Raw genomic sequence first — 14176 nt, forward strand, 5'->3', positions numbered from 1 at the left:
GTGCAGCCAGAAGCTTGTCATCTATCTTTAATACTAGAAGGATATGACATTAATCAATTTTTAGCAAATCTCTGTTTCATGTCTGAGCATGAAAGTTTTACTCTTCCTGGTAGCTGTTCTAATTGCCTGGCTGAATGCAGCAAATCTATAGCCCTAGGATCAGTAACCCTTCACAGTAACCTCTCTTTCCACAGCTTTGAGTTACTCAGCAGTTGAACATGCTAAATTTAAATGGCCAAATACTGTTCTCATTTGATCACTGTTTTTAGCCTGGCTTCCTAAGGAAATCAGGTTTATGTGAACATATTTTTTTTCACTAGCCATCAGTATCCCCACTTTCCCTTTTTAAAGTAATTTTGGTCATTGTTAGCTACACATGTCAATGTCTCAAACTCCCTCAGTTGCTTTGACTTTTGTGAAAGTAGATGGCTGTAATTCAACTTTATCCCTTCTGTATGGCTGACTAGCTGCACAGAAAAAGAGGATCTGAAGACAAATAGAAACTCATGTGAGTCAACCAGCCAACCTCCATCCCAGCAAGCTTTGCTGACGCCCTCCTGGCTGACCAAACATGGGCACAGAAAGCAGAAGTGAGTGGGTGGCTCAGGAGGGTCATAGCTGAAAGGGGAATGGTTTCAGGGAGGATTGCAGATGAAAAATGTGAGAGCAGAGAGAAAGTTGAGTGTGCTTGTGAAAAGGCAAGGGTAGAGGTTGAACAGGCAGAGGGAATCTAAGAGCAATGTAGAAAGACTTACCCTTACTCCACTAGAAGACATGGGGCACATCAAGATATTGGAGCTGAAGAAGAAAACAAGGAATAGGAAATGAACCTGAGTCTATTGGCTTTACTGGTCCTGTTGTTGCTTACAAAAACAAAAACAAAAACAAACAAAGAAACAAAAACCACAAACAAACAAAAAAAAACCCACAACTTCACATTTGTTTAACGTAAAAGTTTTGAAACAACTCCAAGAAGATAGATACTTAGTTAAATCCAGTAAAAGTGATTTGTATCTTCAGTTATGGAAACTTGTGTCACTCACATTCTAAATAAAAATAAAAATGTTTCCTAAGCTGGAAAAATATTTTTTTTCTCTTGCATCAGCCTAGAAATGAAAGATGGATTTTCTTCTGTCAGAAAGAGGAAATAATGATAGACCACATTACAAAAAATTACCAGTTTCAAATTAATTTCTATTTTCATTTTCTCACTCAAATTTAAGTAGCTTTGGGGGTACTGTTATTCTATCTTTTCTCCTCTCTTTTCTCCTCTATTATAACTGGAATAATGTAAAAGTATAGTTTAGGATATTGTCTCAGCTGCTACAAAGATCATGTTGTGAGTAAAAAGATAAAAAGCTCTAGATTTTCATATGCTTATTTTCCAAATTATTCTAATTTGTCTCCTTTTCTGCTTGCTACTGATTTATGCAGATTTGTGACATGCTGCTAAGCTTGTCCATGCATGTTCATACAGGTATGAGGAAGTTGCCTTTACTCATAGCAATTTGCTTAAATTTAGCAGTGAGAGATCCACCAGTGGGAGACCCAAACTATGCTGCTTCTCTTCCAGGACTGTGCACTCAACCTCTGTAACAATGAGGAACCATCATGTTTTCTGCATTTATTGGAGTTCATAAAGAAAAGAAAATATAGTTTATTCTGATGCACAGTCTAGTAACAGAAGGTAGGTCTTGTTGCCCTCTGCTTTCTTTGCTAAATTTAATCATTTTAGATTTTGTATAAGCTACTGCTACATTCCTTTTTAATTTTCTTCAATTTTCTTTCTAGTGTTTTCTTTTTTCTGTGTCAGGGTGCAGCAAGGGCCAGCTTCTCCCAGAGGGCAGGTGAGCTGGGAGCCAAGATCACCCCAGTGCAAACCATGCCCTCATCAATGGGTGCAGTCCCATTGTTTCCAAACACAGGGACAGGTCTTAGGGCTGGGTCCTTCAACAGCCCAGACATACAAGGAGGTGAACTTGGGACCACTCATCCATGGGTCTAGCCCCAGGAGATGGGACTGGAGACAGGCCAGAAGATAAGGACATGGTATATGCCCAAGCAGTGCATTCAGGAAACCAGTTACCTGGACAAAAGTCATCCAGGGTCCAGGACCAGGGTTGGAGACCTGACAGCCCTGGGCTAGTCTGAAAATTTGAAATTTCCTGATAGTGTTGTCCTTCCCATAATCTAGGTCATTAATAAAGACATCAATCAGTATTTTCTCCAGTCTGCATCCCTGAGGGATGCTACTTGACTTTCTAAATGGACTTTCTACTGCTGTCCATTACTAATTGGTAATGTCCAGCCAAGTAATTGGTAATGTCTTACCAATTGGTAAGTCCAGCCAATTTTCCACCCAATTGATTGTCCACCCCTTCAACCCATATCTCACTAATATGAATATAGGAACGCTAGGGACAAGTATTAAAGGCTTTCTAAAGTCCAAGTGAGCAATATCCAATGCCAACCTCCACTGATCAAGTCCTCTCAACATGCAAGGCAATCACTTCATGATAGAAATTGCCACATGAATACGAAATGGCGTAATCATTTATTTAGTCTGACTAGTCATTTTACTGGATGTTGGATCAGGACTTGACTAAATAAACAGTTGTCATTTGCTATCTCATCTGAAAATTGATTTGTTTTGTCACATATTGGTGTTTATCTTTCACATCAGTCACCTTTCAGAATATGGGTGTATTAGACTTTATATCCTGAAAAAAGTGTATCAGTCCCCTACCTCAGGTTTTCAGGTCATTGGTTTTCAACCATTGTCATTAGTTTGCTGAGTCACTAATTTGACATGTTGTCTTGAAAATTCTTTCACCAAAACCTTAAGACATATTCTGACTTCTCTTTGTTGCCTGAAATTCAGTAAATCACTTTTAAGACCGTATTTTCATTCATAAATCATGATCACTACAGATATTAATTTTCATTTCTTTGTCCCTTCTTCTTCCCTCATTGATTAGCATAAGGATATGATATAATTTCTATATATTCTTTGGAAGGCTGAAAATATCAATAGGTTTGGAGATGGAACACTTTCCTTATATGTATTCTCACAAGAAAATGTCAGAGCATAGTCTTATGCAGGAAACTTGCCTTAACTTCTGCAATTCAAGTGGTTACACTGGTATTCATTATATATTCATGGCACAAATGATATACTCATGACAGAGTTCAGGATTTACATATTTCTAATTTTAATTATCCCAATAGAATACTGCAATTTATTAATTTGTCTCAAATAATTTGACAATCTATCCTTATTCTGCAAACTTTTTTTAATTTCTTATGCTTTTGTCTCAAAAGAATAATTTTCACTTGACTGATTTCCTTTGTCTTGCCTTGCGTTGACTTGCCATTCCTTCCTTTCTCTGGGTGACTGTTTTTTTTCTTTTTTTTTCTTTTTTTTTCTTTTTTTTTTTTTTTTTTGTGTCTGTTAGTAGCTCCCTGCAATGGTCCGTTCTAATGTAGGCTCTATAGTATGGGCCAGCCATTCAGCTAGCCATGGTAGCTATTAGAAACCCCCAAACAGCTTGCTTTGAGTTTTGAGCCAGAAAGGATATCTTTTGCTAATTATATTTTGATGTTCCTGCAGACATATGAAAAAAAACAGTAATCTCAAAAGGCTCAAAATTGAAGAAGTGAAATGAAGAACATAATATTGAGAGTTTAATTGCATGGATGATGACAAAAGAATTTGCATTTTGAAAGAAACGCTATAAATATTCCTATTGTACTACTTTTTTTTTTCCTTCTTCCCAGACTCAAAAAAAATATTAACTTTATTTCATTTATAAAAATAAGTAAGTAAATAAATAAATAAAGCCAAATAGGTTGACCAGAGGCCACAGAATCCATCTAGTTAGATGCCTCCTCAACCCTCATCCAGCTGCAAGAATTTTGGCCTGCAGGGACAATATAAGTCTAATCAAGAAATTCTGTTTGGTAATTATTCCTTTTATAGTTAGATTGGAAAATAAATTATATATTACCTTTGTTAATTTCTCATTTACTTCTGAAATGCCTCAGTCACTATTTTGAGGTTCTTTTCAACCCTCATCCTATCACTAGCATTACAATTAATGCTGACTTTTTTGAGATCAATTAGATATTCCACTACAACCCAAATCTGATGTTAATAACACTTACATTGGGCTGAAAAATAGTTAACATGAAATAAAATTAACATTATTTGATCTTAAATAGTCAGTAGAATGTGAAACAATCGAAGGTTGTTCCAGCTTTCTTTCTATAATATATATTTGTATTTACATAATAAACCTTGTTTAAATATCAGGTTCTAGCCACAGTTTTAAAGACTGCTGAGCTACAAACTTATGAGAAAGTAAATTATAAGCTTAGGGAGCTGGGGATTTTAATGCCATTTTAGCAGTCCTGAAGCAGGTGGGATGGGTATGATTCCAACATTCTCTGATTATGCAGGAAAGATTTTCCAGTATTGCAGATACATTTTTTTTTTTTTTCTCTTGAGTAACTGCTTGTTCTTTAAGGCATTTCTAAATTCATCTCCGGATAAGGAAAACACATTTATCACATTACATGTTATGAAAATTTACATTGCACTCTCTCCCCTACATTTCTATGCTTAGTTCTATGAGTTGTTTACAAAGTAAGATAAAATGGTTAAATTTTTAGATTAATTTAAGCAAAATAAACAAACAAAGATTTAAGATGTCCTAAGCAAACCATTTTATTTTTTAAGGATTTGCACAAAACCACTGGGTCCCTCATACCCAGAAGGAAATTTGCCAATTTAAATACCTGTGATTCTGTGATCTCAATAAGTACCCATAAACAGATTACATTTATTCTAAATAATAGCCTGCGATTAATTGATTAATTTTTTTTTGAAATCAGTTTGCACTGTTTGATTGTAAAGGGTAATGTATTTGCATGAATACATTATTTGTATGCTTTTGATATTTTCACGGATATATTTTATCATGTTTCTATCGCTTTTGTATAAAATTAGTAAAGTTAACTAATTAGTAGTCTTTGCCAACCTTATTGTGACTCATAACAACAATGTGAGTCAGAACCTCTCAAGCTATTTCTGTAAAAAGCATCCATCCAGTCCCAAGACCCCCGCACCCAAATGTATAAATTAGTAAAACCAGAATTGGATTAACTTTGGACTATCTTCCTAACATTGCTATATCTGTTTTCCTTTCCTCTCCTCTGCTCTCCTTGCAGCTGGGAGAGATCTATATCAAAATATCCCTGATGGAAAACTGTCACTATGAAACAACGAGCAAGTTTCCAAACAGTTCTTACTTTTGGTTATTTGACAGCTTCCATACTCAGTAAAACTCAAAGTACTTTTCATCTGTTGTTGTTAACAGAAGGCTATTCAGATAGATCCAAAGAATAATGAGCCCCCATAAATTGAGTTTCATCATGTTATTTATTAGTTAGATATTGGTTTGAGATCCAAAGCATGTTTTAATATCTCTTCCAGAATATAATTTTAGTAATAACATTTATAACTCTGGAATTTTTGCTATCTATATATGTGTACAGTTTCTTTTTAACTCTCACATGTTTTTTTTTTCCCTTCAGTATTTCCTTTGGCAACAGGTTATGCAGTCCAATTATGGGTACCATGAGAAAGTACTCACTTTTATTGGTTTTGAATATGTTACCTCTTAATTTCATAGTGTGATTCTCTATTTTTGTGTTATGATTTAGGATAAACAGTAATTCCCAAAAGACATTCTTTATAATGTACAGTATCTTATACTTAAATATTTTTAAACTAGTTAATATATTCCTGGAGCGCCGATTACTATCTAAATTAAATTTATTTGAACATCCTCCTTATCCGTTTTCTGAGTCATTTCTTTCTCCATTTTTTGGAGCCAAAAGCTGCAAAATAACTGGTAGGTTATTCTGTACAGAAATATTTTTTCTGTGAGATTTTCAAGTGCTGGATAAAAAAAAAAGAAAAAAAAAAAAAGTAAAAATCAAAGACTCTTTTAATAAACACCCAAAATCTATAGGTGTGTATTCAAATATTGGGCTTGCTCTAAACCATCTAAACCATTACAAGAGTAAGTCAGGGATTTATCTTTCACCAAGTTTTATAGAAATGGAAATGAGCCCCTTGTCAAAATTGCCTGTTAATAGTTTGCAGCATCATGACCGCAGGGAACCCATGCCACAGGTCACTTTTCCTTGACTTTATAAAGGACTCACATGTTTTCACAACTAAATATGGAGTTCTATATGTCCTTCCAAATAGGACACTCAAAGGTTAGATCATTCCACAAACTAAAAACCCTTTTGTTCACTGTTCTAGCTGACTGATGAGATGTTTATCCTTTTTTTTTTTTTTTACAGCAACATTTAAAAATACACCTGCAGTACAATCCATGTCCCTAAGGAGTATTTTAAGAAGTTTGTGGGTAGAAAGTACCATATGTGCAAACCATAGCAGTGAGTTAAGAAGATTCTTATTGAAGATTCAGTTGGGTCTTTTGAACTGAAAAAATATTTGTGGGTTTTGTTTTGAAACTTACTAAATTGCCTTCATTATATTTCTGCAGCTAACACAGATGTCTTTTGATATTGTGCTATTCATCTTTTATTAATTATCTACTTAGACATATGAACAGACCATTTGAAAATTATAAGCATTAGTGAGCTGAACTGTTCTCTACCAGATATACTTATAAACTACCTCTTAACAAAAATGCTCCTAATTAAAAGAAAATATTCAGGTATTGAGACAATATCCGCTGTATTCATAAACAGCTTAGAGCTGAACTTAATAAATAACTTATTTTTCAAATGAAAATCTATGTACATGTATGTTTGTTTGATGTTCCAAGTTTATTTGTCTTTCATGGAGAAATTAATTGATTGCTTTAGCTAGCTGCAAAAAAAATATTATATGCATAACATTTAATATATATAACAAAATAGATTTTAGTGGGGTGGTTTCACCTTAGGTGGGTTCACAGGTACTGGATTAGATATGCTATATCAATAAGTCATCTCTGTATCATTTGGATTTCAGACAATACTTTGTGAGATTTGCAGTGCAGTTTAACAGGCCCAATAAGCATTTGAATCTGTGGTGCTTTCACTCCTTCAGAACTGCTGAAGCCAATTAATAAAATTTCTGAAACTTCCATGTACTTTGCTGATAGCAAGCAATCACTACTTCAACTCCAGCCCGTTGTCCATGAAAAGGAAAGTCATGCTACTGAATATCTATCTCTATAGGAGAGAAAAATCCCACTATTCTTAAGAAGTATAATGGTATCCCTCACATTAGTACTTTAGGAAAAGTTGTCAGATATATTCTGTATGGGAGGAATTCTGCCAATAATTGTTTTTTTAAATTGTCACATATGATATTTTAACCAAGCACAAACAACTTTGTCTGAAATGCAATTTGCCCAAAGATAATATTTAAGGTGCATTGTGATAAGGAGGAAGAAGTTAAATCAGCTTTACTCACAAAATGGATGAAGTAGGTGGGACATTTAAAACCTGTGAGCCTGCATGAGAAAGTAATCTGTGTTTGAGAGAAAACTGGTGCTGCCTGCTTATGCCCTTTGCCACTATATTTTCAAGTAAGAGAGACTTAAGGTGGTTGATATTGATTCATGTGTCTGTAAACGCAAAAAGAAATTTCAGTTAACAAATTGTAGACCTTTTAAAGTTCTTCCTTTTTGCTCACTTATACCAGTGACTCTCACTACAAAACATCAGTGCCAATTATGAGCTATACCTTAATCAGGAAACAAACAAAACAAACAAACAAAATACTATTTCCAAAACTTTTCTTGGCCTCTAGTAGGTTTCTGAGCCCAAAGTTTTGTAATTTTTTTTTTCCCCGTCACCAGAATTTATAGTTAAAAAAAAAAAAAAAGCACAAGAGTTTCAAATCCCAATTATTTTATATGTGTATCAGAAAATAAGAATGCCTATACAGAGTTAAACCAAAGGTCCACCATTATCTGTTCTCTGAAAGTGCTTAAAACAGCTGCTTAAATTATAAAGCAAATTAACCACACAATTCTTCTCTGGACTTTGTCTCCAGCAACCTGCAGCTTAGATGATGTCTTTGCATTTCACAGCTTTAGTAAATTTTTATTCCATGAATTTGTCCGGCTTCCTGTTTAGGTTTTTAGCCATGGGAAAGAGTCTGACACCTTACTTATACATTGTGTAAAAAATTCTTTCCTGATTATCTTGAATTGCTGTGTTTTAAGACTGTCCTGTGAATTCAAGATAATTAGCAACTTGTTACTTGTGCAGCACCTAAGGGCAAATGCAAGTGAGAGTGGTGAATAACATCAAGAGGTGTTGTTATTCACAGTCACAGGTGATACTAAGTAAGATTGTTAGATGGCAGAGTTTCTCAGATCTTGGAGGTATGAAGAGAGAAGGAAAGAGATCTCTCTTGTGTGGAAACCTTTGCTACAGGATGAAGTTCCTGGGTAAGAGCTTCTAGACTCATATCCATTGGATCAGCTAGATGTGAGGGTAGTGCAAAAGGGCACTGGGTGAGAGGAAAACTGGCAAGGTGAGTGTGAGAAAGCACTTCAGATACCCCAAATCTCACTGAACCTATGCCAATCCAGCAAAACGAATTGGTAATGTCTAAATATCAGTTGGCTAGACTGACACCTTGTTATGAGCATAACATATCATGACATGATCAAGGTTTGTTATCACTGCAAACGTAGGCCTGCAGAAGTGACAGGCTGGAGCAATTAGACATGTTGCCTAAGGGTCCAGAAATAATAGAACAGTGGGAGCTAGACAAGGAGTAAAGTTAAACATACTAAGCATAGATGGAAAGAAGGAGAGAAATAAAAGATACAAACAATGATAGAAATAGATATATCTATTTATGGTAACATTTGAGATGTTTGTTCCCATGTGTCCATTCGGAGATGTCCAGAAATCTGTGAGTCTCCGCTGTCTTTTGACTGGATATCAGACTTTTTCAGTGCAATTTCTTAGCAGTTTTCATGTATGCATTAGTAACTCATGTAACTGTAGTCACGTAATGGAATGGCGTATGATGTATTACTCAAGAGACCCATAAGGAGATGGAATGACACAAGTATAGCTCAGATTTCATTTACAGCTGAACAGTATTTGGTTCATTAGCTTACTTCTTTACAATTGGATATGTGTAGAGATGTTTAAGAGGTGTTATTTCTTGTTTGCAAACACTCCACATCTGTTTGTGGACCTACAAACATTGGTGACCTACAGCTACATCCTTGGTGAACTGCTACTTAATGCTTGATGGACTTTCTCAATTATCCATTTGTAGTTGCAGCTTTGTTCTTGGTGCTGTTTCTTTTTCACACTAAGCAAGTTCAGAACACTTCCTATAAACACTGGTTGAAGGTAATAATCCCTTTACCCCCAAATTCTCCTAGTTGGTCATGAAAAGGGGTACTAGGTCCTTCCTCATGCTGTGTATTCTGCTGCCATCATGTGGTTATTTCTTTTCATTCACATCAAGATTTTTTTTTTAAATAAACCATTGTTTTTGCACCTCATTTACATTGTAGGCACCACCCTCTGTAACATGTAACATTCCTGTAACAGTTGTTCTTCAGATTCTTACTACTTAGTTCTTAGTATTTTTCATATCTATAGATAAATGATGTATCTGGCCAACATTTGTATAATAAATGCTTTAGAAGATTTATGTTTGAAGGAGAAAAATTATTGGGCCAAAAAAATGCATCATTTTGCACAACAAATAGGTGACAGTGAATGCACATAGCATTTTAAAATTTACTAAACAACGTTGTTTACACAATATTTGCCAGTCATCTGAAACAAAGGGAACAGCTTGTAATGTTTCTCCACAGCTTAGCACCTTGAGGTGTTTCAGAAAAATTCTATTTTTTTTTTCTGTATAGTCAGTTTGACTTTGATATCCAGCTATTGAAGATGTTCTATATATATATATATATTTCCTGAACTACATATTTGGATACATGAAAAAATTTATTTTCTCTGAGCCTTTTCTTCTGGTTTTAGTCTCAAATGTCTATGTGAACATGAAGGAGGTGTGCTGAAGGTAGGAAAGTCTGCAACCTCTAGGGTGGATTCTGTAACTTGTAATATCATCAGTCTTACTGTGATTGAAAAATAAATACATTAGTGTTTTTCATTCAATTCGGAATTCCCTTTCAGGTAGTTTTTTCTCCTCATCTGACCAGGATAAACTGGAAGTATAAGAGCTTCAGCAGCTGAAACAAATGGACAAGCACTTCAGCTTTTGATAGTCTACCTGACAATGCTTCTCCATGTACGCACATGCATGTACAACACAGAAAACCTTGTATTATTTAGAATGTGCAGTTTCCATCGAGTCTGCTTCATCTAATTTAAACACATTGCTTTGTGTTTCTCTGTAGCTAACTGACCACTATACCTCATTAATTCAGCCAAGTAGTCTGACAAGCTGTATTGAGGATTATTATGTGGTTGACTTATCCAAGGATATAGAATTTATCCTCAAAGTGTAGCAGTTTTATTTAAGGGTGTTGTTGGTGTTGGTGGTGGTGGTTAAACAGACTGTCTGCCCTTCTGCAGTTGTCAGATTTTTGGCTTAAACACCAAATGTTATATTGTATTTAAAAAGTCTGCCTGAAACATGTTGCTTTTTTTACCTAACATATCAGTTTTAAAGAGATAAATGATAGTGGTTTAAGCAAATAGTAAGATACATACTGCTGTGTTAAGAACAATAGTGCATGTGAATGAAGATTAATAAAGTGCATATTAACAGAATCAATAGAACTCCAAGCTTCTGTCCAGCACATTTGGTCACACTGTAGTGCCTAAATTTTAACTTATAAATAGGCAGAAATGATGAAAAATCTGCTGTTTTATCTGCCCAGAAGCATTGCTATCTTGCTGGAATTGAAGACTGCAGCACCTACCTCATGCCTAACATCATCTGGGATTTACAAACTCCCTGATGCTCCCCAAGAGCATTGACTTCAGTACAGATCTAAAGGTGTGGAGGATGCTTTTCATAATATGGTAAGTAAAACTTTATAATTCTTACACATTTACATTTTGTGTATTAAGATATAAATACCCTGTTCCTTTACTCCATTTGAGATATCTGCAATGATAAGCATAATGAGTGCTATAGGTTAAAGTTGAGATGCCTTTTTCTGTTTTTGCAGCATAGCTCTTTTCCTCCTATTTGCTTATAACTCTATCAAATACTTTGCAGAAATTTTCCACATTTTATGTTAGCTTAGGTGACAACTTATTTTAAAAGTTTAATCTCACACAGTTGTGTATGTACATGTGCATGAGCCATGTGCATAAAGAGGATTTGTCCATTTATTGTCAATCCAAAATTGTCCACATTTAATGCAACAACAGCTGAACTAAATTTTGATAAACTGCTCTCTTCGTAGTTTCAGCCTGAAATCTAAAGCTCAGCATGAAGAATAAAAGTTCAGCTGACAGAGTGAATATTAAAACTGTTTGTATACATGTACATCAGAATTTTTCTCATTATGCCTGAGAATGAGAATGTTGCTGCCCAATGACAGTGGAGAATTTTAGGTTTTTATGCTGAGTTTAAAGTGTTTGCAAGTATTGGCTGCTCTGGGAAAGATTTTAACTTCTAAGAGCTTCTAAGCAGGGAGTAAACAGAAGCAAGAAAGAGAAATAAAAATGCTCCTCAAATTTGAATTATAGGCCTCTCCAGCCTTTAAACACCCCAATAACAGTCACACAAAGTAGAGGTTATCCCACTTGTTTAATGAATATTGAATTCTCACTGGCATGATGACCCAGCTTTAAGAAGAGTAGAGTGGTCCATGTGGTCAGCATAAGCTTTTAGGGTCTGTTAAAACATTATTTTATTTAACTTCATGAATTTTACAGCAGCAGATTCCTGTGTTTTAGTTAGAATGACAAGCATTTACAGAAAGCCTTGCTATGATACTATAAAAATTGAAGAGACAGGGAATTAAGTTGTTAATTTTTCAAACATCTGCTTAGAAACAGATATCTTAAATTATTATTAGCCTTCATCCTGATTTGTTTTGTTTGCAAGTGCATATTTTGCAGTAATGAATCTCTTGGTACTTGGAATCCACCACTTAAAGAAAATGAAATCTTAGCATCCCGGAGATCACTGCAATCTGATTAATCTGGAGGGATGAGTAACAATCATCTAACTTGACATGGTACTTTACTAAAAAGAAATCTTAAAAAAAAATAATAAATAAAGTGATTTTCAATTGTGTAAATTATTTAGCTTTCTGCTAGGAATCAAATTGGAGGAGGAATAAGAAGATGGGAATTTTCCAGACAGCAGCTTTTTATAACCACTGTGTCTTGATAGATCACACACAGATGCTGTAATTACCTCAACTGTGGTATATTAATTTTCTAACTAGATACCAACACTGGCAATGCAGCATTATGATGTTTTTCTATCTTGGTCATAACTGCTTGGGCATATTTCTTTCTAGGATAACTCATGCCACCATAAATTATGCCTCCTATTTTTTACATTAATAAGCAACTAGGGAAGGCTAATGTTTGTGAAGATGAAAAGGTTCTCATTATGATTGCAGTTAAACAGAAAAGAGGTGAAAAACATTTTAAAACAAAACTGAGAAGGGGAAGCTGAAGTATGAAGCATTTGAACAGGAAAAAAAAAAAAAGAATTCCTATTACAGTAGTAAAGATATTTAAGAACAGCAAAGAAAAAAATGTGTTTGAGCAGCAAAAAAGAATTCCTATTACATTAGTAAAGATATTTAAAAACTGCATAGAAAAAATGTCTGGCTAAGTTTATAATCTTTATGTAAAGAGCCATGTACCATGTGGGGAAACCAGTATGTCTAATTTTCAGAAAGGACAACTCATCCTTTCCTTATCAACTGAAACAATAATTTACAGAGTAGGAGACAGAAGGGAAATCTCCAGTGAAGATTCTATTTGCAGAGGAGAACATGAATTTCACCCAAATTATTTACCACAGGCAGAAGTTCAATTATTAATTGAGCTAGACTACAAGATTGTTTTGTGGTTGTCCTTGCATTTTTTAGTGATAGATGAGGAAAAGGGAGCAGATGGAGGCAGGTTGCCTGACCTTAGCACATCAATAAGGGAAGGGTTGGATTACCTCAGAATTAAGGCACATCAATCAAAGTCTCTTCAGGACATTGTTCATGTGTGCCCAGGTGCCTAAAGCTCCTGTTACAGTAAAAGTAGATCCAGTCCACAGTTGGTGAAGCATAGAGGGTGATCCACCACAGAGAGTATAATCACTTTGAATTCTCCAGGGGCAGGATTCAGTTGCCTAAATACTTGTTGCCATTTTACACACTTTTGCAATGGGACCCCCAGATTTTTGACAAATGTAGAGCTGAGGCTTCAGGCCACCCAGTAATTCTGTAGGCTACCAAGAACTGAGCTTTAATTGCTGTGTCCTCATCATAAAAATCCGTACTTCCCACATTTAATTTAGGCTTAAGATGTTATTTTTCCTCAAAATTATTATTATTTTTTTCTTCTCCAGGAGTTCAGAAAAAGAGGGGTTATAAAGATCTTATGACGAAATGTAGGTAAGTCTTGGAACTATAAACATGAACTTAAAAGAGCTCCATAGGATTATTAGGCCTATTCCCATCTTCACAGAAAAGAAATCCTGCCTCACATGGCTGAGACAGTACATTGTCTCTACAAACGCTTGTGAAACAGTTCTCTGTGGAGTGCACTGGAAACCTACAAGAAAAACCTGTCCTCATTGCACTCTGTAGAGTTCTCAAAGTTCATGTTACTGATGATGAGCCACCACTTAAGAATTAACATATTATATAAATCATGTTCAATTATATGGGTATATTCCCACTCCTTAACCAGCACAATGAAAATAGAACAGGAAAAAAGAGCTGCATGACTGTTTTATTTACGTAAAGAAATGTCATTAAAATTCTTTTGATTTTCCTGGAGGCATTTTTTTTACATTAGTAGGAATACAGATCTGGCCTAATTTCCTAACTGCAAATTAATGAGGATTGGAGATATTTAAATTACAGTCAGTGAACTCAGATACTTAGAAAAGAGAATATCTTTGGTGAAAAAGATGTGTGAGGAAAAATACTGCAGTGAAGTT

At 35.0% G+C, this 14176-nt stretch overlaps 1 long non-coding RNA gene across 1 annotated transcript; it reads left to right on the forward strand.

Annotated features, from left to right (window-relative positions):
- The first annotated feature begins 1552 nt into the window (after nucleotides 1-1552).
- Nucleotides 1553-13625, forward strand: LOC121067194. Its single transcript, XR_005818149.1, has 3 exons — nucleotides 1553-1687; nucleotides 10923-11067; nucleotides 13580-13625. It is a non-coding gene; the product is annotated as an uncharacterized LOC121067194 (long non-coding RNA).
- Nucleotides 13626-14176: the final 551 nt, after the last annotated feature.

Source organism: Cygnus olor, chromosome 3 (assembly GCF_009769625.2).
Source record: "Cygnus olor isolate bCygOlo1 chromosome 3, bCygOlo1.pri.v2, whole genome shotgun sequence".
NCBI classification, from domain to species: domain Eukaryota; kingdom Metazoa; phylum Chordata; class Aves; order Anseriformes; family Anatidae; genus Cygnus; species Cygnus olor.